The 24,228-nt window shown below is 47.0% G+C and overlaps 1 long non-coding RNA gene across 1 annotated transcript; it reads left to right on the forward strand.

Moving 5' to 3' along the window:
* Positions 1–18,717: 18,717 nt before the first annotated feature.
* LOC140219260 (uncharacterized) lies at positions 18,718–22,879 on the forward strand. The gene is made up of 2 exons (XR_011895402.1): positions 18,718–18,784; positions 19,621–22,879. It is a non-coding gene; the product is annotated as an uncharacterized lncRNA (long non-coding RNA).
* Positions 22,880–24,228: the final 1,349 nt, after the last annotated feature.

Consider the following 24,228-nt stretch of genomic DNA (forward strand, 5'->3'; position numbering starts at 1 on the left):
CGCAATGCACACTTAGAGTTTCGGTCGGCGCTATATCCGGATATGGATATTGATCCGGACGGATACGCCAACATATCCACTTCGCAGTGTTGACTTGCTGTGCTCACATGCTTATACTAAGGTGGGACTTTCTCTCTTCAGCGTCTGCTTTCATCTCGTGCCATCAACGTAACGTTAACTTGACAGAGACCGACAATTCCGATGAGATGCAAGAACCACGCCTTCGCTTACGAACTGCCGACGATTGTTTGGTGCCCCCTGGTCGCGAACAACTACTTGTAGTTAACTCTGACATCACCGATGGGGACGTTTTAGTTGTACCGTCAGCCCGTTGCTTATCCAAAGGGATTGCTCTGGCACCCAGCCTTGTTCGCTTCACCAACGCCACGGGCACTTTGGCTGTACTCAACACAACCAATGAGCCAATCCCGCTTTCTAAAGGCGCCGTTCTCATGTGCGTCTTTTACAATCAGCCTGTCTCTGTGCTTACCTCGACTAGTGCTGTTTCTCAACCACCCACAGCTCTGGATTCGGTCTCTGCTTCTGTTCTAGCTAGTGCCATCAGCTCCGATCTAACGCCACAACAGACTGAGGAGCTACTGGCGTTGTTATCCAAGCATAAAGACTCCTTCGAAGTCTACTCTCCCCTTCTTGGACATATTTCTGCGACGGCTCATCGCATACACACAGATGGAACTTCCATCGTGCGCCGGCGGCCATATCGCGTTTCTTCCGCTGAACGCCAGATCATCGATGCCCACGTTGCCGACATGCTGAAACGAACCATATTCCGCCCATCCTCAAGCCCTTGGGCGTCACCTGTCGTTCTGGGGCGTAAGAAAGGCGGCTCAGTGCGATTTTCCGTATACAAATGCGCCTTGAACAAAATAACCCGCAAAGATGTATATCCACTGCCCCGAATCGATGAAGCGTTAGATTCATTAGAAGGCGCAGACTATTTCTCCAGCCTTGATCTACGCTCCGGATGCTGGCAGATCCCCATGCACAAAGCAGACAAGGAGAAAGCCACCTTTGCCACACCCGATGGACTTTACAAATTTAACTTAATGCCTTTCGGCCTGTGTACTGCTCTCGCCATATTTGAGCGGATGATTGACACCGTACTGCGGGGCCTAAAGTGGAACACTTGCTTATACTACCTTGACGACTTCATCATATTTTCGTCGACCTTCCATCAGCACTTGTTGCGCCTCTACGATGTCCTGACATGCCTCTCAGTTGCTGGCCTTCAGCTGAATACAAAAAGGTGTCACTTCGCCAGCAAAACAATTACAGTGCTCGGACACCTTGTCAGCAAGGAGGGCCTTCGACCCGACCCCGACAAGATTACCGCTGTCCTCCACTTCCCCAGGCCTCAACGCGCCAAATACTTGCGTAGCTTCCTTGGCCTAGCTCCGTATTTCCGGCGTTTCATAATTAACTTTGCCACCATTGCGGCGCCGCTCCATCAACTCCTTCCTTCTGTAGCTCCCTACGTTTGCTTGGACGAATACTCATCTGCTTTTGACGTCCTCAAGCGTGCCCTCAAGTCCGAACCTGTGCTTTGTCACTTCGACAACACCGCACCCACTCTTCTACATAGTGACTCCAGAAGACACGGTATCGGTGCAGTTCTTCTGCAACGTCAGAAAAATTCTGAAGAACATGTGGTTGTAGAGAAAAACTATACGATTACCGAGCAAGAGTGTCTCGCCGTTGTTTGGTCCGTCCAAAAATTTCGGCCTTATCTGCACGGCTGCCACTTTACGGTCGTTACTGATCCCCATGCCTTGTGCTGGTTGGCGACGCTAAATAATTTAATGGAACACCTCGGTCATTGGATACTTCGTTCGTTTTTCATTCATTCGTTTACAAGAATACGACTTCGACTTCACCTACAAGTATGGAAAGAAACACCAGGATGCCGATGCTCTCTCTCGTTGTCCCCTACCACCGTCTTTAAACGCTGCTTGCTTACCACTTTCCGTGAGGAAACCGCAGGGCGTGTCGCCTGCATTCTCTTCGCTGGCAGCTCTCGACTGGCTGCCATCCAGCCATTCTCATACGTTTGCCTCTAGCCAACGCAATGACTCCTACTGCCACTCCGTTATGGAACGTATTCGCGGATCATCTCGCACACCTTACCCTCGGCTCCGTCGGCAGTTGAAGAACCTCAAGATCGAAAATTCGATATTGTACCGGTACGTGTTTCATCCCGAAGGACACCGTTGGGTTCCTGTTGTACCCCGATCACTTCGGGCCCCGATATTGGAGACCTTTCATGAGATCCCACTGCCGGCCACTTTGGTTTCCGTAAACCCTAGGAGCGAATTCGCAGCCGCTTGTCTTGGCCCGGCCTTGCAACCAGCGTAGCGAAGTACGTGCCTTCCTGTTCGCTCTGCCAACACCGCAAACAACTGACCCCACCTCCGGCTGGACTGCTCCAACCTGTCCCGTGTCCTAAATCTCCTTTCGCAGTTGTGGGTATCGACCTCTATGGACCGCTACCCTTAACTACTGGCGGTAAACGATGGATCGTCACAGCTTAGACCACTTGACACGGTACGCTGAAACAGCCGCACTATCTTCGAGGTCCGCACAGGACGTTGCAGCCTTTTTCTTGGAAGCCACCTTTTTTACGGCGCGGAGCCCCACGTGTTCTTTTGAGTGACCGCGGCAGGACCTTTCTCTCTCAACTTCTCAAACTAATGGTCTCACAGAGCGCTTTCATCGAACGCTGTACGACATGATATCTATGTACATCAACCCTTACCACACCAATTGGGATGTCCTTCTACCATACGTCACTTTCGCATACAACACGGCCGTCCAACGCACTACAGGGTACTGGCCCTTTTTCCTTGTCTATGGTCGCCAACAGCTCACTATCCTCGACGTTTCTTTCTTCGGTGTCCCCGTGCCTTCGTCCACATCACTGTGTGAGCAGTTCTTTTCGCGCATTGCCCGGTGTCGCCAACGTGCCCACCTGAACACCGACGCCAGTCAACAAGACCGCAAAATTCGCTATGATGCATCTCGCCGTGCCGTTTCCTTCCACCCTGGAGACGAAGTGTTACTGTGGACCCCAGTTTGCGCTCCTGGATCGTGCGAGAAATTGTAGACTTGTTTTATCGGACCCTACATTGTTCGGGAACAGACTTTGCCAGTGAACTATCGTGTCAATACAGTTGTTCCGCCTGTTGACAGCCGTGGCCGCGCCACAGAATTTGTGCATGTTGCGCGTTTAAAGCCTTTCATACGCCATTTCCCACCATAACCAGCGGCCAGGTTGACCGCTTCCACGCGCGGGGGAAATTGTGTAAGCCGTATATTACCCCTTCATCTTCTTCGTGTGTAGATATTCATCATCATGGCCAGCGTCATCTGCTTCAGCGCTCGACCTGCGAAATACATCGTTGAGGCTTAAGAGCTGTCTCGCAATATATATATATATATATATATATATATATATATATATATATATATATATATATATATATATATATATATATATATATATATATATATATATTAGTCGCCAAACTCGCTACACGAGTGATCCAAGCAAAGAAGCGCCACCAACTTGTTTGGGCCCTGGTAATGCAAATAACTCTACGAAACCGCGGCAGAGATGAAAAGCTTGGGGGGGGGGGTTCTGCCATTGTGAAGAACCGGAGCAATCATGCAAGGTAGTGAACCGGACGCAAACATAATATTTTGGGTCATCAAACAAAGCAAGCGGACCGAGTGTTGTGCGAGCGCCAAGTGCGGCCTTCTCTGTCCTACTTAGGAAATCGAGAGGAACTATAGACAGGCTCTCGCTTCCGATTTTTCCCAGGAGGGCCCCATCTCTTCGATGAAAGCTCAGGCATTGTGCGCTTTATTTTTATGGGTAAAGCATGAGCGATTGGCCACCGGGCGAGCCTTTACTGGCAACGTAGGGAACTTCAAATAAGTACAGCTATATATTTTTTGTTTACATTGGAGATGTTTATTGCAGGTTTTAGTGACAGGGCTCTCCATCTCCCCATTTCCGGACCCGCGTCGCATTTGAGGTAGAATGTATCATTCTAAAGGTAGTTACCCCGCCAGGTGTGGGAAGCGATTTTACAATTGCTAGTAAGTACAGCGGGGCCTGGCATTTCCAGAGGCGCCCGAACTTTGGGCGCAGGTGCCGGTAAGAACGGGTGCAAGAGAAAACCTGGGGCTCTTGGTCCTAGATACGTACCACGAAGAAGTTTCTTGCTCGTTTCTATTTTTATCCCTAGGGGGGGGGCGGCATTAGAGGGTGACGTCACGCACTGGCTATGCCCATGCGCGGGTTTGTTTACACTCCGACGCTGACTGCTGGCGCAGTGAGCCAGGTGAAGCAGTCGGCAATCACGCCCCATTTCTTGATCGCCATGTCGAAAGGTGCGTCGGAAAGACGCTGTCGCGCCTGCGGCACCCGTGCTGCGTCAGTCATGCCGTATTATACTATTCTCGCGGACGTACCTACTATTATACTATAGGTCGGATGTACCTGCTTTGCTTGCTATTTCAGAAACTCCCCGGCTTCAGCCTACGGATATTCTCTCATGTTTGTGCATCAATACGTTTATTTCAATCAAAGGCACCATTCAAAATGTCCCTGAAGAGTCACGCACAACAGCATATCAAAAGCCTGGCAGGAGCGAAGATACTGCTCCAGGAGCGCCGGCCCGGCCTCTACTACGGCCCCTACTGTTGGGCCCGAAAAATCAGCGATCGTTTTTTGAAGATAGAACCCCATAATAGGCGAGAGAAGTATAATCCGGCGTAACTGACTAAGCGCGAGCACCAGAAGCGCGAGAATGTCTAACCGACATACCTTTAGCTTCTGGGATACGCGTACGTCACTACTTACCTTTAGACGCAGTGATCACCAGACATGGGGCGTCAGTGCCCACAGCGTCACCTGATTCACCACGCCAGCAGCGAGCATCGGAGCGTAAAGAAACTCGACCCCACTCCGCAATGCGGGCACGCCTAGGGACAAACGCATACAACACGAGCAAAGAAACTTCCGCGTAGTACCTAGGCAAAAGCAGATATTGAAGGAGCAAAAGCTTCGTCATTTTCTCTCTCGCATCTGCGCTTACTCGCGGTTGTACACAAACGCCGGCCGTATCCGGAAGTGCCACGCACCACTGTACATACAAGATATTGTAAAGACACGTCCGGAAGATGTCTTTGTTTGTCTTGCACATCGCACACTCTAGAAGCTCGTCCCCCGCATCATGTGCATAAAGAAAGCGTTCTATTTCACCGCACTGTTAGTTTGTAATTGCTGCTTCACAAATACGGCCAGGTGCGGAAATCATGAATTCTCTTTTTCGCCAGATAAAGAATACAATTGGCGATTTTCACAGAAATCTTCCTGTAGTTTTCTCAAAAAAAAAGAAAAGCTTCATAAATGTACGTCAATAAGCGAAACTGATACATCAAAGATAGTAAAGCTATATAAGTGAGTTGTCAGGTCGAACTACTAGGAATCTGTTTGCAGACTGCTGCTAGCATTGATTTGTTACGGAAATGTGCTACGAGAAACATTGGGGCCTGTACATCTCACGAGACCGAATATTAAACAAACTGAAATTTGCACTGATCCACATTCAGGGTCATTGGACATTGCATCTGGATGGATATACAGGCATGACATGACATTCCGTCTCACTGTGTGTACCGGCCAGGTCCAATATTCCGTTGCGTTGGATAGACACGCGTGTTTTATATGTCGTGCCGCCTGTGCCGTACGAACTCGCGACAATCGGAATTTTATGAAATATGCGTTTGATTGAACACGAAGCCCGCTGCGTGAAATGACTAGCAAGTTAGGCAGACATGCCACTGTTGAGCACCTAAAGCCCTAAAGCCCTAAAACAGCGCGTTTCGTCGGGTCGCTAAAGTGTGCATATACACAGTGCCACAAATATAAACTATCACGCTCACTATGGAGTAGAATGCGTCGCTGAAGATGATCGTCAAAAAGTGAATAGCTCCCGCTCCCCACATGCGGACCGAAGAAATCAAATAGACACACTAGCAGCATTTAAGAAGTATGAGGCTGATGTCAATAACGCTGTGCGATGATAGCGGCGCATATTTTTGTTGACAAGTTATCATGGGACGATGGAGCCAGCATCACGATGGCGGCGTGAGAACAACGGAATCCCGATAGCGTGATAAATGACAATGTCGTGACAACAGATGCGCACCTGCATGTTCTCCGCTCGCTTGCTTTGCGGGGATTTCACGCGCGTCCGACCATTCACGTTAAAATCATGGCTATGCAACACACAGTGCGAGCAGGTCTAGGAGAAGCTGCCGTGAACCGGCAAGAATAAACGGCGCCTCTCGACAAGAGACGCGCAGCGGACATCGTGGAATAGCGCATCCAACACTGAGAGCAGTGGTACGGTATTCTATGCAGTAATTGTTTGCGCAAATGTCACATTGAAGAAGAACTTCTATTATCTACGAATTGTCTACTATAGCAACACTGCTGAGAAAGAAGGACGTGGAATGTGGAATAGTGGAGTGGCACGAGAATATCTCTTTAAATAAAAAACGTCGCTTTGCTGCTTGGCAACAGAAGCGTGACAGTATACTACATATCGTTATGATAGCGATGGACGATGAAAAAAATTTGGAGGACGCTTAAGTTTCGCCTTGAAGAGTGGAACGCGACAGCACTGAAATATCCCTGACTGCTTCTCACGTTTCCCGGCGACGGCAGCTTATGTAACCGTAATTTTACTGGGAAACGCTGACTGTGAACGTTAACGGTTACATCGCCTTCGCGGATGCGCGAGGGTGAGCGCCATCTGGATGGTGTTGCATGGAACCGGGCGTACCACTCTATGAATGGTAGAAACCCTAGAAACCAGGTTTGTGTTCAAGATTCTACGTAATAGAAGTATGTTTTATCGTATATTCAAACTTCAATCTTACGCTATCATGCCTGTAGGTTATGTCTAAATACTACTTTATGATTTTTCTCACGCATATTAATTTTAGAATTTGAATTATATCAGTAATGTCCTAGCGCCACACGGAGCGCCTGCGTATTTTGGGTATGCGTGGTTCGGAATGACTTGTCGCTCACAAGACGGTCGACGCTGGACGCGGGACGCCTACGCCAGATATTCTGCGAAACGGCGCCCTTAGCGCTATCGTGTTAAGATGTTTCTTCATTGATGAAAAGTGGCCCTCTGAAAAATGTCCCTGGGTGAACGTTGTCACAAGCGCACCTGAAAAGTTTATCCATTACAAAACGTTGCTCCAGAGACGGTCGGCGTTCTGTGAAATTTCGTCGCCTAAAACCCACATCGCCCTGCAAACTTCTTTTTTTCTAGATAAGTTAATGGTGTTTTCTGTAGAGTGCCCGGCGTTGCCAGTATGCTTTAGGTAAAAAAAACGTAATGATACAGGAATATACAAACTGGAAACCTCCGGTTACACTGTAGCTATTTACTTACTGAAATAGTAATGTCCGAAGCCAAATATCAACAATTTTGCGCGGGGTATAAACACATGACGTCTGAGCGAAATCATGCATATTATCACTGTACGTGTTCACCCTATAAAAAGCAGTCGAAAATTCTTCTAACCTGATAACATCGGTGGCCGAGGGTCTCGTACTTTGGTTCACATTCCGGCTGCACACATTTATCATTCCCAGCGCGGAGGCTTGTGACATGCGGTGATTTCTAACAGAGTATGAGCAGAATCCCGTCATTTTTCACCGGTGTTCGTTCCTTAGGGAAGCTTAGGATATATATGCTGCCTGCAATTGCTCCTCACTCATTTCGCCTCTGATTTCTGTTTTTACGTTAGCCAATGCTCAGCTGTCTTGTGGGAATTTTTGTTTTGTTAGCTACTGCGTGGAAGTTTCTTAGCGCGCTTGCGTTAAGGGCTCCGTGTCGCAGAAAATAAGGTGATGGCGTTGGCGGTGTTGCACGAGAGCGAAAATGTTCGAACATATTTAGGCATATGGATAGACTTAGTCTTGCTATATGGCACGTGGTATATACTGGCTATATTGCCACATCATGCTGTCACTAAATTTGATTATACCTTGTCCTACATTCTTCACAAAGTTATTCCTCGTAAGTTCCTCTCCCCCGCACCCCCCCCCCCGAAAAAAAATGTCATGAAACAAATCACTCGCAGCATATGCCTTTGTGTTAAATATTCTGAGCACAATATATTAAAAGTGGGAGACAATAACAGAAACCTGAAAATGATGCGACATTTTTGGCGAGGCTGTGTGCTATCTACGGGATCGACCCATGCAAGACGCCGCATTTCTGCGCGAAAGCTCATGTTCTTGCGCTGCGTTCAGCGCCAGCGTACCCGGGTAAACATTACGGTTATATAAGCTGCCGTCACCGGGAAGCATGAGAAGCAGTGAGGGATCTTTGAGTGCGGTCACGTTCAACTATTAAAGGCGCAGCCTTAAAAGCACCCTCCAAGTTTTTCTGAATATATCTTGGACCGTTCGTGCGTAAGTTTGTAGCACCCGCCGACACCGCAACGCGGGGACGCTATGGCTGGCGCTCTAAGCCGGCGCCTTGGTGAAAGAGAAGGAAAACAGAGATAAGGTGGCAGCGCATCCTCTATACGCAAGCTTGGCACGAGCTGTGTTGTTCTAGAAGCCTGTTACGTTGGTACTCATTATCGGGCGCTCTGCTGCGACCCCTTAGTTCCTGACAATTTGTTTCAACGCAATGTCCAACTTCAAGTTTCGTTCCGTGGGTGGTTATATTGTTGATATCTTCCTGGCTAAGTTAGCATGACGTTCACAACAGGCACGGTGCATGGAGCTCCAGATAAATCAAAGTAAGGTTGCACCGTCACGTACCTTTACACCTCCGATGAAATCGGCGTTGGAACTGTATGAACTGAAGGCCACAAGAGGGAGCGTAAACTTTGTTTTAAAATCAATAATATTGGAGTCCGGCGTCTTTTTAGTGGGTCTGGGCACCCGCCGCGGACGCGGTTCCGGGACGTTGTCTCGAAGCGGCTTCCTCGACTCGCTAGATGGCCCAGAGTTGGGCTGTCAGGTTCGATCTCAGCAGTGATAGTTGAGCAGTGAGCAGCTGAGCAGTATGCTAAAGAAGGATTCGAGCTGAGCAGTGAGGTTCGAGCTGAGGTTCGAGCTGAGCAGTGAGCAGCTGAGCAGTATGATAAAGAAGGCTGCAGTGCAGCTAGGCATTGTGCACATAACTCCCTGTTACGGTAAGCTAATACATTAAGTACCACTTGGTAAAACTGCAATAAATAAAAACATATATACATGCAAGTTCTATTTTTGGGGGGCTAACAGGAACGAAGCTACCGGACAAAGTTCTGTAGGTTGCTCAATCATTTGACAATCTCATCAAAAATACATTTATTTTTATTACAACTCTCACATGCATTCAGCAGTTTTCAGTAAAGTGCGTCAAAAAAAAAACAAATAAATTTCAATAATTTCTTCATGCAAGCTAAGTCGCTGGGAGTTATTTCTGATGCACCATGGTTAGCAAAAGTGTGCATGAATAAACTGTTTAAAGATGCACTTCGGGTAGCAAGAAAATTTATTAATTCGCAGTGGGGCCACTAGGGAAGTTACCGTGAGGCTTGCTGTGGGCTTACTTACGTGGTTGCAGGGGCATAAATGCGAAATTTGCTGAACAGGTCCGATATGTTAGCAACTTTAAGTTACCAGAGCCTTTGTCCAGGCCATATTTAGTACTTCCGCACACCAAAACGAGTTATGCTAGAGACGTTCCAACTGCATTATGCATTAACGAAATTACTTGAGAATAGTTTAGTATTCACCCGTAGACACAAACAGCTGTTGTATGATCATCCATCTATATAGAAAAGGTGCTATGCATCCATAACAAGTTCTCGTAAAGGTCACCAGAGCAAACACCGACACTTTTGTACAGTTAAGACACCATTTCACTTGAGCTAATAATTTGTAGATGCACCTCGGCCAGTAAAAGAACATTAAACGTCCTCCGCAATGGTGGAGAACACAAATAAAGTTAGTAGGAGGGCCACTGCGGGCTGGCTCACTTCAGCGGTCGCAAGCACATAAATGCAATATATTGTCACGAGGTAGTGATGGTGAAGAAGGTAAAACAATGAATGGCGAAACTAGCGTTTTATTGGGCGCACTTGTGCCCACAAACGCAAGTTACACTCACAGGAGAGCAAAAGCGGCGAACACGATCGGCGGTCGTTGAAATCTGATCAGCGTGTCAAGCGCGTCGGCTTTTATACAACAGTCGTCGAATGTTACAGAGTAATCGCTAGCATCCACGTGTCTTCCACAAAGTTCTACAATGTTCGCGTCGTGCATACATGCATATTACACAAGGTTCGGCCACACAGCGGTTGGAACCATCGATTACATTCCAGAAACTTCCGATATATGCAGGCGCGTCCTGCGCTGTGCGATAACATTTGTTAGGTGGTGAAACGTGGTCGCCCGATTAAGATAAACAAGTGCACATGTCAACATGCTGGAAAGTTCACAGGTGTCTTAGCCATGAGGGCAGCCTACTCCAGACTTTCTGCGGTCCTGCTCTAGTATCGGCACACAGTAAAATTACTGATTTTATAAGATTTGATAGATACACTGAGCATTCTTAAAATTTCTGAAAGATCACTTAAGCAGTTGCATATACGAACATTACTAGCGAGCTCACAGGTACAAAAGCAGTTACAAGACACTTGCTTCGGCACAAAACCAAGCTGATTTTATGGGTACTATAAGTTACAAGGTATTTTCTGTACTAGACAGGTCACAGGTACAAATTCACCCTAAGTGCATTCACAGGCTAAAATGTCTCTAAGCAAATAAACAAAATCTGAATGCGACCTTTCTGTTGTCGCAGCTAAATATTGTTGAAGTCATCGCGGGTACCTTGGCGACTACATAATCAACTAGCAGCTTGCAGCATGCTCACTTCAGCAGTCATAAACACAAAGAAATGGAATGTACGAGTTCACCTCTACGAGAAGTTACTAGACGATTTGTGTGGGCTTGCTTCAGCGGTCAGACACAAACACAAGTTCATCCTAACAACTCACAGGTATCAGACAACCTCGATGGAAGTTACCAGAGACAGAGCGTGGCTCTTCTTCCATGCCAGCATATACAAATACTTCTGAAAAGATCATAGGTATCTGGGCGACTAACCATTTTACTAAGGCTTGCTGCAGGCTGGCTTCAGCAGTGGCAGACAATTATATTGCAGTTCACATGTACTAAGAAATTTAGTGGGGCATTTCTGTGCACTTGCTTCAACAGTCACAGATACTAAACTGAACCCAGTGTTTACAGGTATTTCGGCCCATAAGGAAGTTACCACTCGTTGAGTTCACCTTTTCATCCATCATTGCAGATGCAGAACCGAAGAGATCACGGGTACGCTGCACAATTTACTAGTCACCTGGCAGAACCAGTTGCCGTGGTCGCAAATATGGAAATGCACTGTAGGATCAGATGTACTAAAGAACTTAGCAGATTTCTGTGGGCTTTGTTCTTGTGCTGACCATCAACGAAGAATAATGTCGACCCAAAGCGACATCAGGCTGATGGCAGGAACACAGCATGGCTGTAAAGTATGCAAGAAAATAGTATTAGAAATATATAGGAAACTTACTATCCACCATGTGCATGTTAACAATCTTCACTTTTAACAGCAATATGCTGGTCCTGAGAGAAACCGTGGTTCCTTGTGGCTTTATACAAACTTTCGGAGCTACAGTAATCAGAAGAGAAGTTGTAATAATTTCAACACTGCAAAGATAAAGGGACTTCTCCTAGTCTCTACGTAAGCATATCTTTGTGAAATGAGCTGAAAACAGTAAAAACATTCACGGTTTCGCCCGGAAAGCGAAGCAGTGATTGCGATAGCAGATTACCAGACAGCCATAATTAAGCAGCTCGACATGTAATCGCCTGTGTACATTACAGTAAATTTTTCGCTTCCTTGTTAAATTACGGAACTTGGCGTCGTGCGCAAAGCTAAACATGAACACACCTTACTGACGGTAAACTGGCTGTAGGAATGCTAGCGGGACGAAGTGAAGCAACGACAACAACGATCGCTTCTTGCTGCTTCCAGCCACAATACGTTTCCATTGCCACCTTCGATATTAGGCTGCGCGGGAACGGCCACTCACAAAGCCACAACATACCGCGCCGCACGTTCGCATCGGCGGAATTTCGTCAGGAGTGTCCCTACAATTTCTATCACAATAAAAAAAACATGGAAATGTAAAAAAAAAATTAATAATGGGGTTTTACGTGCCAAACACACTTTCTGATTATGAGGCACGCCGTAGTGGAAGACTCCGAAAATTTCGACCACCTGGGGCTCTTTAACGTGCACCTAAACCTAAGTACACGGGTGTTTTCGCATTTCGCCCCCATCTAAATACGGCCGGCGTGGCCGGGATCCGATCCTGGTACCTCGTGCTCCGCAGCCCAACACCATAGCCACTGAGCAACCACGGCGGGTCATGAAAATGTCGACTTACAGATTTAATAAGAATACAATGATAATATGGTGATGCAACAGTCTCGTAAGCTTGTCCAGCGCGTTGCGCACACAAGTCAGCACATACACTGGCCCAAATGATCGAAAACGCCAAATAACACTGAAGCAGCATGGTTGGTCAGCACCCCGTGTGAGAGGTGCTCCCAATGAAATAAAAATGCCTACAATAGTTCCGTTATTCGGCCCTTCCCCAGTTTTACGCTTGCTCTAGCAATCACGGCAGTGGCGAAGCCAGGAAGTTTGTTCGGGGGGGGGGGGGGGGGGGGGCTCACGTTGCAGTAACAAAGTTTACGAACAAAGTTCGCTGCACGTAAGCACAAAGCCTCGCAATAAGATATTTAAATATACGTAAGCGTCTCCAATAAATCTACGTATCTAAGAAAAAGTCACTCTATATATTGCATGAAATAAGGCAAATAAACTTCTTGCGCAATCACAGATTCACGGAATCCTCGATCCCGCCCCCATTCCATCCACTCCCCCCGATGTATCACGCGCGACGGAAGGCAGCGCGCTTCCTCTCCGCTTTTCTCCTTTGCGCGCACAAGACTGAGCCACCATCGTCGGCCCACCCATGCCGCTCGCTCGCACACCCACGCTTTCAGTTGCACATACAGTATGCGGCGCGTGGTCTCGATGTTATCGCCCTTGGACTTCATACGGAACATGAGGGCGACGGCGACGGCAGCAATGCGCCGGTAGTGCCTGTATAATTGCTATCGCAATAATATGTTACGAGTATCCAGCAAGTGAAGCGTCAAGTGGGTCATTGCTTTCCTTTCTGCAAAGGAATTAAGAAAATTGAACTTTCACCATGCGACGATTCGGTGCGCCACAACAATGTCTTTTTTTTTTGTGTGTGGGGCGGGGGCACCGAAATCTAAAAACGCAAAGGTAAGTATCTCCACAGTCGAATGCCTAATTTCGGCTCCTAATGTGGCGACCGAAGGAATATCGAAGGAAACGTGAGACGTTTGGTCCACCGAGAACCAAAGCCATACTGCTCGCTATCCAACACCGGCTAGACAAGACTTTCCGGAGATGTAGCAACGTTGCTCTCAAGCGAACGCAGTGCAACCCGTCCATCACCACAGTGATGGCGGCAAGTGACCATTGTTCCTTTTTCTCGTCTGCTAGCCAGAAGGCGTCCGAAACTCTGCTAGGTGAAAATCCTCTCGGCCAGAGAAAACCGAAAGCGCACCGAACTGCGCTGCGCGGCGTTCGGGGCCACACAAGGAAAACGCATGCGCTCGGGCTCGCCCTGGCAGCGAGTGGGTAGGGTAGCAACAACAAAAAAATGAAGAGAATCAATGTGTCCCCGTGAAGAAAAGTCAAAGTAGAAAAAATAAATAACAACATTGCTACCTTTGCTTTTTTTAGTGTCTTGACATGGATGCTTTGGAGTAGGTGAAAAAAAAGAATGTTGATATTTTTTTTTTGTATGAGATGTCGGGCACAAATGAACCACCCCAACGCTTCGTCTCATCGAACGTCGGTGCGTGCTTTGTCAACTTGTCAGATAGTGTGTTGATTTGGCTTGCCTTGTTGCATGTTTCGATGTACGACTTTAGAAAAGTCAATACACCTTTGGCGTCAAATGTTTCTACAGCATTACACCAAAAAATTCCTCAACTGAAAATCGAAAGCACAACTTTGGAAATGGCAATACATGTTTCACATCAAAAGTTTATGAGAATTTTATACCCATAAAGTTTGGGAATTGACATCCATGACATCCATCTCGAGGCCTCCGCGAGATGTCGCGCCGAGCTCGTTCACGATTAAGACGCCCTTGAAACTTTGTGCTCGGATGGCTCTGCTTGCATTGTGTAACTCCCGGTGCATGGACGTTGTCGCAAAATCACGCCCGAGCTCGCAATGTTCGCGGTGAAATGTTTTTTTGAGCGTGAAAAAGACAATGTAGACAAAATCCAGAATGATTTCCGGCGCCAGGGGTTGCTTTAGTCAGCGGTGCATGGACAGCACGAAAAAATTTCGGGTGGACCTGAAGGCCCATAAGCCCCCCTCCCCCGCCCTGGCTACGCTCTTGAATCATGGTTACGCAAAGAAAACTCAACCAGTAGACGAAACCTAAGCGACGCGGTAAATCACCTGATTGAAATTTAATCAACATCCAACAGAGAAGACGTTCTCCAATAATAAAAAATAAATTATCGGGTTTTACGTGCCAAAAACACGATCTGATTATGAGACACACCATAATGGGCGACTGCGGAATAGTTTGGACCACCTAAGGTTCTTCACGTGCACCTAAATGTAAGTAGAGGCGCGTTTTCGCTTTTTGCCTTCATCGGAATGCGGGCGCCGTGGCCGGGACTCCATTACTAAAGATACGACAACTGAGAAAGAGCAATAGTCTAATGATCGTAAAGGTATCGATCGTTAAAGTCAGCTAAGACGTAAGCTTGACCTCCGTTTATCGTACTAAGATGCACCCGAGAACGTGTAAATAAGCAGCATTTCCACAATCGCCCGAAATATTTGGTTATTTCCGGAAACGCAATTGTACGGCATTCTTTGGCAGGAGCCTAGAAGTAAAGTGAAAATTCAGCACCTTGGCCGCCCAACGATCACGTGTGAAAAGCGCTCGGATCATGATACAAGCACCCATAAAAGTTGAGTTATACGAACCTTACGCTGTTTTACGATTGCTCTTGCAATCGCACGGTCGCGCAAAGGGAACCCAAACAGCAGACCTAAGCGACCCGCTTAAGTAGCGAAGTCGCATGACAGAAATTTAACTACCAGTCAACAGAGACAAACGTTCCCCATTAATAAATTTATAACAGAGTGCGAACGAGCAATACTCTAATGAGTAGTGTAAACGTTTAGATCGTAAGAGACAGCTGAGACGTAACAGCTTCACTTCAACGACATATATACTAGCATGCACCCGACAACGTGTAAATAAGCAGCTGTTTACAAGTAGCCCAACAGTTTCGTTATTCCCAAAAACAAACATGTACCGCATTGTTTGACAGAGAGGCGTGGAAACATTCAGTAGCGTCGCCGGCCAAACATCACCTGCAGCAAGTGCTGCGATCGCGATACAAGTGCCCACAAATGTTTAGTTATTTCAATCGTACGCCGTTTTGCAATTGTTCTCGCAATCGTGGTTACGCAAAGAAAACTTAAACAGCAGATGCAGCTCAAGAGAAACGGTGAAACAGTGAGGGCGGGCGCCTCACACAAATTTAGCAGTCAAACGCTCCCATTACTAATACGAAACAATAAGACCACGTGCGAACGAGCTATAGTCTAAGTAGCGTAAATATATCGATCGCTACAGGAAGCTGAGACCTAAGCTAGATCTTATTACCACTATAATAGCATGCAGCCGACCACATGCAAATAGGCAACAGCCCAACAAGTCGCCCAAATGTTTCGTTATTTCGAAAAATGTGCGGGGCACTGTTTGGCTCGAATATACCAGCCGTAAACACAAGCGTGGTGAAGTTCAGCAGTGCGGCCAGCCAATTAATCATTACGTGCGACAAGTGCTCCGAGCGTGATATAGATGCCTACATATGCATTCCACGTCTCAACCTCACGTACAAACGTTCACGCTTTTCATTCATTCTAAGGACAGCGACAAGCTGTTTGATCATGTTTCAAAACGGCGATTTCCACTTAGTGTACAGTGCAACCCTCCTCTTTGTAACGCCCCACGTGCCATCCAGTGTATTAAAATAAATAAAGACAGAAAATTTTGTTAATAAATACGCATTTTTTACGATTGCTATCGCGATCGTTACACAAACAAAACGCCAGTGGCAGACGAAGCTTAAGCGACATCACTACGAGCGCGCGACAGGGTCAACTACGACAAACTTTCCCAATAAAAAGAGGCGCGACCACGTGCGAACGAGCTAATCAGTGCACACGTTTCGTCGTTACAGAGCTGAGACGCGAAGTAGACCTTAAGACCATACTAGCATGCGTCCGTTCACGTGTAAATAAGCAGAAGTCTAACAAGTGCCCCAAAGCGTTCGTCATTATGCCAAACGTGTAAGACAGCGTTAGCCAAAAACCATGCCAACCTGAAATACACGCATAGTTAAATTCAGCAGAGTGACCGGCCATCACGGGCACCAAATTCTCAGATCTCGATACAAAGGCCAAAAAACCTTCTGTTATTCAGAACGTACGCTGTTTTACGATTACCTCGGCTACGCAAACAAAACGCCAACAGCACACGTACCAAATTTTCAGCGACACGGTTATCACTACTGGCGCGTGAAAAAAAAAATCATGGCGTTTTATGAGCCAGAACCACTTTCTCATTATGAGGCATGCCGTATTGGAGGACTCCGGAAATTTTGACCACATGGGGTTCTTTAACGTGCACCTAAATCTAAGTACACAGGTGTTTTCGCATTTTGCCACCATCGAAATGCGGCCGCCGTGGCCGGGATCCGATCCCGCGACCTTGTGCTCAGCAGCCTAACACCATAGACACTGAGCAACCACGGCGGGTACTAGCGCGTGAAAGAAACAGTCAACTGAGAAAATATTTCACTGTTACGTATTAAAAAGTACGACCAAGTGCAAGCGAGCAAGTCACAGACAGCTGAGGTGTAAACTTCACTTGATGTCGCCACCATACTAGCATCTGAATCACGTGTAAATAAGCAGAAGTCTAACAAATCACCCCAAAGTTTAGTTATTCCAAGGAACGTGCGTGGCACTGTTTGGCAAGAGCAATATAGCAGCCCTAAAGGCACGAATGTTCAAATTCAGCAGCGTGGCCGGCCATAATGTGAAGCGAGTGCCCCGACCGCGATACAAATGCGTACAAATTTCAGCTACGCCAACCATTCACAGTTGTACTTTTGCTCTCCCAATTGCGGTTACGCAAACAAAGCAAATGAAGCTCAAGCAAGGCTATTCCGGTCAGTGCGTTTCGAGCATTGCTATAATAATTAATATCAATTTTGTTATTATTTGCCATTGTTCAGGAAAGACACAACGGAACCCCTCGGGAATCCATCCTCTGAGCAACATGGCAGTTAACGGTTCTAAAGTTTCGAATGCAGAAATTTCTTTTTGGTGGACCTCAGAGAAAGGCAGCACAACGGATGGTCCATCACAGATTTATGTTATCGTCGCCCCAAACTATGGGGATGTACAATGCCCATCATTCGATTACGCGCAGGCACGGCGACATTTTAGTCTAAAAAGATTGCATGGCTGCCAATATAAAAACACTGACTCCAGGAACTGTCACTTACCACTTGATAGGCGTAAGACGTAAAGGCGCCGCGGAGATGGAGCTCCAAAGCGCACGACGAAAACGTTCACCTGAAATGAACAAACGTGCACGCTGGAGCTAATAAACTCATGAGCGCATGACATGACCACCACGTTCAGGGAAAGCGCGCAGACTGAGCGCGGGACGCACCAACCTTCAGGCATTCTGAGCCAACAGAGAAGGTCGAAGAGATCCAATAAAACGGCGGCATTAAGTCATGTGACCAACTACGCACAAATCCGCGCAAAGCGTGCATGCAACAGACAGTGGTGATTTGACAGGGTAAAGGTTGTCACTGCTCTGTTCAATGGCAGTGGTTGCAGCTGTTGCAGAGGTTTCAGCACTCGACCAGGGGTAGCACACTCTCAAGTTCAACAAATGGCCACAGAGGGCGAAAAAATCGACCGCGCGCCGCTGCTAACAAAGCCGACGTAGTAGCATCACTTTCGGGATTCGTTCGTTAGTTCCAACATTTCCCGGTAGAGGCGTCGTAATAAGCGCAATTTTATCTTACAAACTTTCTCTTACAATTACCGAAGCATTTTCTTTTACATAAAAACAGGGCAAAATTATCATTGCTAATTAGATATTGTGCTCTTTGTTAGTAAGTTTATTGTTTCTTCGCCATTATAAACGCAAATAGTGTTCAGCATCATCGATCTTTCACGTGACCTCTGGCCTGGATTTAAAATTTTTACCGGTATTTCCGAGTGCACGGCGGCACGGATTCATTCGTTCGTACACTCAAGACTGGTTGCGTCTTTGTTTCTAAAACTAGTTTCTTGCGCTTCGATGTCTCGCGGGTGAACTTACGTGTTTGCAAGCGGTCATGTAAGCCCGGCAGTTGGGTTTCGGTCGTGAGCCATTCGGAACAGGCCTGCATCGAAACGGGAGCTGGATTTTGCTGCGGCTGACAACGGCAATAACGGTGAGTCGTTTAACACCGCTGCTTGAATCGTTATATAATATCCGTCTCATTACCTTCCAGGCGGGCACAAGTTAACGAACTAGATCCTGCATTACATATGGGCAGTGAGGATCTCAGTTGCTGTTTCCTAAATAAACCTTTACTTGCGAGGCTGTCGTTTGGTTTACACACACTACCAGGAAAGAAAGAGCGATATCGGAACGCGCGTCTCATTTTTCATGTTATTGTAGCCGTGGTTGTAGGTGACTGAGTAGCCTTATCAATATACATATTAAACATTTTTTTCGAGTCGGCCGGCAACGTCTTTCGTCCACAAAACCGAATAATCCTTTGGTAAAATAAAGTGAAAGTACAGAATTTAATGTATTAAACAGTTGCAAGCATGATAATTCACCCATATTTCGTACTTGTTGGTTCCAAATGTTCTTGCTGTTCAGATTGGTTTACCGTAGGGCATTTATTTTTGCAGTAGTGAAGCGGTGCATCACGTTCGTGCAGAAAAATAATGCATCAGTTCTAATAGCTTCATGACTTTCATGCATTTGCTTGTGGAACTAGCAGTGTGATCACTTCTAGTGTATAAATGAACCCACAAATGTTCTCATTTGTGATCTTAATAGTACTTGCGCTGTTGACATGCATTGTAGTTAGGCAGACATCAATTTTATGGACAATAGCAATATTTATTTAACATGCTGCTTAAGCACCCTAGAACAGACAGTGTACATTTGCATGTGTTCTGTAGTCGCAAATCATTACAACATATATGTCACACCTTTTTGCATTTTAAAACTTTGCTTTTTCAATTTCTGATTCAGTCAAAATTTCTGTTCCAGACATGCAGTAATGAAGACGGCACCAGTATAAAGCAACACACTCCACGCACTAAACAGAAGCTGCTGCCTGCTACAACAAGGTCATTGTGTGGACATTGGCTCCTACTACAAGGTAAACAACACATGGTTCAGAAATAAATATGTTTGATATATGCTGTATTGGCTTGCTGTTTGCAGCAGATATGAATGTTTGTTCATATTTATGGTTCAGTATAATTGGTTCGAACATATAAAACACACATAAATTTGGCTAATCTGTGCTGTATCTCATGTGTCACCGTTTTGCCTCAACAGAGTCTATGCCAAGCACATCTTGGTCATCACAGGAGCTCCTATCTGCGCCAACAGGAAGGGGCTGGAGCCGAATTTGCAAGGCTTTTACACCAAGAACAAAGAAGCACATGCAGAAGAATATCAATGAGATATCAAGTCTGCAGAGGACTGTGTCAAGACTGAAAAGAGCTTCAGCCACCATTCCACCAGCACGGACATTTGGTTGAGTCATCCAGGTAACTCAAAAAGGACTTTCTAGAAATTCTTCGTCTTCAGGTGCACCTGCAACATCTGACCAAGCACGGACGACGCTGGCCAAAAGATTGAGTTCCATCAGTTTGCCCTTAATCAGCTTCCTAGCCATGTTAATTCCGTTTGTGCCAAGTGTAATTTTTCTTCTATAAATGCAAGGTTTCTCATTGCCCATTTTTGTTAGAGGTCATTCATCCTCATCCAAATATAAAGGTCAACCGATTCTTCGCTGATACTTAATACCAGTCACTGTCTAGCAGCCTAACATATCTGTAGCAGTATCTTCTAGTGTATGTTGTCATGCGCAATTCCTCTCCTGAAATAGCTGATGCAGCATCGGCATGCGTCTTGCATTAACCTATGCACATGTGCTGTGCACCATTTTACTTTTCTTGATGTTTTTAGACTTCAATGCTTGCAGAGCAGAGTGGCTTCTCTCTTGAATGCAAGCTTTCTCATTTTCCATATTCCTAGTCTCGTTGATGATTGCTCCTCTTCCTTGATAGCCGGGGTCTTTGTGCAAGCTACAGTGAAGTGATTGATTGCAGAATCTGGTTTTGCTGCCACACTTGGCTGTGGTAACTGTGTTACGTTTCTCAGATGTGGGGGCCTGGTCAGTTGCATTGGTAAGCAGTCCCTCGAGGTAAGCATTTGCTCCTGCAGTCCGCAAAGCGACATAGACTCCCAGTATACACACACCGTAACTGGTGCGCCCCGTTCGTTCTGGCCTGCTGCAGTAATAGGCAAATTGTGCTTGTGGCTTACCTCGGCCATGATTTGCTCAAAATGGAGACCAGCATATGTGCTCACATGGTTCGAAGTGTATGAAGTTGATAGCCGTATGGGTGGAAAGGCCCGCAAGAATGGCTGCCGAAGGTGATGCCCACAAAAGCGACTTGTCCACATTGCGACAAAGTGTGAGCCACACATAGCAGCCCCCGAAAGAAAATAAATGTGCACGTTGGAAAGGAGTTAACGCTAAAATGCCGGGTAGTCCATGTCGCTGTGTGCGTCACCTGATTGCTTCGCAATGGAAGTTGCTCATCTTCAACGGCAACTGTTGGTTCAAACAGGTGCGAGACTCTGTCCAATCTGTTTGTACCGCAGGTTGTCGCTCGTTACCAGACCACCACATGTGACAAAGGCAAGCATTATGCCATAAGATGGTTCGTAGCCAATGTATAATGTATTGTCTGAACCTCATGCGGTGACTGATTGCTGTTTAATCTTGCTGTTATGCCACTTGGTTACGGTCGCAGTTTTATGTTTTTCGATTATTGCGGCCTGGTCGGTTGCACTGGGAAGCAGCCTCTCGTAGTAAGCATTTGATCCTGCAGTCTGCACAGCGACATAGACTCCCAATTTACGCACACCGTGATTCGTGCTCCCTGTTCACCCTTTCCTGCTGCAGCCATGGGCAAATTGTGCCTCTGGCCTTTCTAGGCCGCGATTAGGCATGAACGGAGACCAGCATAAGTGCTTACATGGTCGGACGTGTATGAAGTTGGGTGGAAAGGCCCGTAAAAGTGGCTGATGAAGGTGATGCCCACGAAAGCGACTTGTCCATATTGAGACAATGTGGGACACCAAGTGTGAGCCACACATTAGCGGCCTCCAAAAGAAAAGAAACATGCAGGCTGGAAAGGAGTCAATGCTAAAATGACGGGTAGTCCATGTCGCTGTGTAGGCTGCGGCAGCAGATGCCTGCGTCACTTGATTGCTTTGCACTGGAAGTTGCTCATCTTTAACAGCGACTGTCGCCGCAAACAGGTGGGACACTCTGTCCAATCTGTTTCTGCTGCTGGTTGTTGCTCGTTAGTAGACCACCACGTGCGACGAAGGCAGGCACTACGCCTGTAGGTAGGCAGCTCAATGTACCCTAAGAGACCCGTGTATGTGAATGCTCACTGTTGCCATATGGTTCGTCGCCAATGTATAATGTATTGTCTGAACCTCATGCGGTGACTGATTGCTGTTTAATTTTGCTGTTATGTCACTTGGTTATGGTCGCAGTGTTATGTTTTTAGAATATTGCGACCTGGTCGGTTGCACTGGGAAGCAGTCTCTCGAAGTAAGCATTCGCTCCTGCAGCCTGCACAGCGACATAGACTCCCAATTTTCATGCACCGTGATTCGTGCTCCCCGTTTGCGCTTTCCTGCTGCAGCAATGGGCATATTGTGCCTCTGGCCTTTCTCGGCCGCGATTAGGCATGAACGGAGACCAGCATACGTGCTTACATAGTCCGATGCGTATGAAGTTGATAGCCAGATGGTTGGAAAGGCCCGCAAAAGTAGCTGATGGAGGCGATGCCCACGAAAGCGACTTGTCCATAGTGAGACAATGTGAGACAGCAAGTGTGAGCCACACATTAGCGGCCCCCGAAAGAAAAGAAACGTGCAGGTTGGAAAGGAGTGAATGGCTAAAATCTGGGGTAGCCCATGTCGCTGTGTAGGCTGCGGTAGCAGATGCCTGCGTCTCCCGATTGCTTCGCAATGCAATTTGGGCATTTTTAACGGCGACTGTCGCTGCAAACAAGTGGCACACTCTGTCCAATATGTTTCCGCTGCTGGTTGTTGCTCGTTAACCTGACCACCACGTGCGACGACGACGGTGAGCCGTTTACGAGCTCGCGTCAATGATTCCAGCGTATCTCGACATGCAAACTTTATTTCTGCTATTGCACGAGAATGTACACTGCTTGTCTTCTGCCAATAAAGTCGCGCGTTCTGTTCACTCACTTGTGGCTTGTTTGTATGGGCGTCAGTAGAGGCTCTTGGCAATTAGAACGCACCACCTACGCGGCAGCGAAGGCATTGAGGCATGCCGCATAGCCTGCAGGGCAAGCACGGCGCGTACCAGCGTACGCGACCGGCAAAAAACGGCCATATTGAATTTTGTTCTAAAAAAAAAAAACTGTGCACTTCCGCTTCCGGTTTGAGCAACGTCATCTGGCGTCCCCCAAAGTAAGTTCCATGCGCTGCCGCTGCTTATTTTCGAACCACGGCGGAAGGTACAGTTTCCCTTCTCTAAGTTTGTTCTTTATTCTATGACTCGACTTTCTCGACATGTTGAGAGAGCGCAGGCGTGTAGGGCACAATTGATTCGGTTACGCATTGTGGCAGGCGGTAATTCGTGCTAATGCGCAGTTTTCTGGCGCTCTGCCTACGCTTTGTGACGTTTCCTCCCGATATGCTTGTGCAGTTTTGCTCGTTCATTGTAGCTTCTCCATTTATCGTCTCAATTGGAAATCTTATGCTAAGTGCAGCAGCTTCATGTTGCTGGATGGCATGTCTTTCCGGAAGAGCGTGCGCTGAAGGGAGCCGTAGAAGAGGGTTAACATTCCGCGATATGATCACGAACTACGCGTTGGTCCCACATATGTCCGGTATGGGACATTTAGTTTTACACATCTTTCGGACATCCATAGGATTAGAGTTTTGGGATTTCTGGAGATCCCAGAAGTTCAATAGTGGGGATGCCTGAAGGATGTCACAAATAGGACATCCCAAAATGAATGTCCTCGTGTTATCCACTGGACTTTCTAACCGGGACTTGGACGTTCGGATCTAATCGGGATGTCCAGAGGATATTCGTGGTCCAATGGCTATTAGTGACTGTCTTCGCGCATATTATCGATTGCTCACTTATTTGCAGGCGATAGTGTCAAACTAAATAAAAGTAACAGGCCTGCCAGGTACACGCAGCAGTCACAGTGTAAGGTAGAGCAGCGGCTCCATAGGAGCTCCATTTTCGGCACCAGCACTGCATGGTCTACACGGCGATGTGTCTACTCATCGTTTTAGCGAGAACGAACTGAATTGTTCGTGCGACGTCGAAGGCGAGCTGGGGATTGTGGTGCGGCTAGTCCTGCTCTCTGCACAGCGGTCTGCTGAGCATAATGTTGCCTGTTTATAGCCGCGCGCGTCGCTTTACTATTCGCTTGTCCAGCAGCGGTTCGTACCTTGCGAGGAGGCGCCTTAACGTGTACCGGAGAGTAAACACATATATCCAGACTACTTAGCGCCATTGTCATACCCTTGACCCGTGGCACGGTACCTTGCTCTTGATGATGATGACTGTTT

The sequence above is a fragment of the Dermacentor andersoni genome, chromosome 7 (genome assembly GCF_023375885.2).
Source record: "Dermacentor andersoni chromosome 7, qqDerAnde1_hic_scaffold, whole genome shotgun sequence".
Taxonomy (NCBI): Eukaryota; Metazoa; Arthropoda; class Arachnida; order Ixodida; family Ixodidae; genus Dermacentor; species Dermacentor andersoni.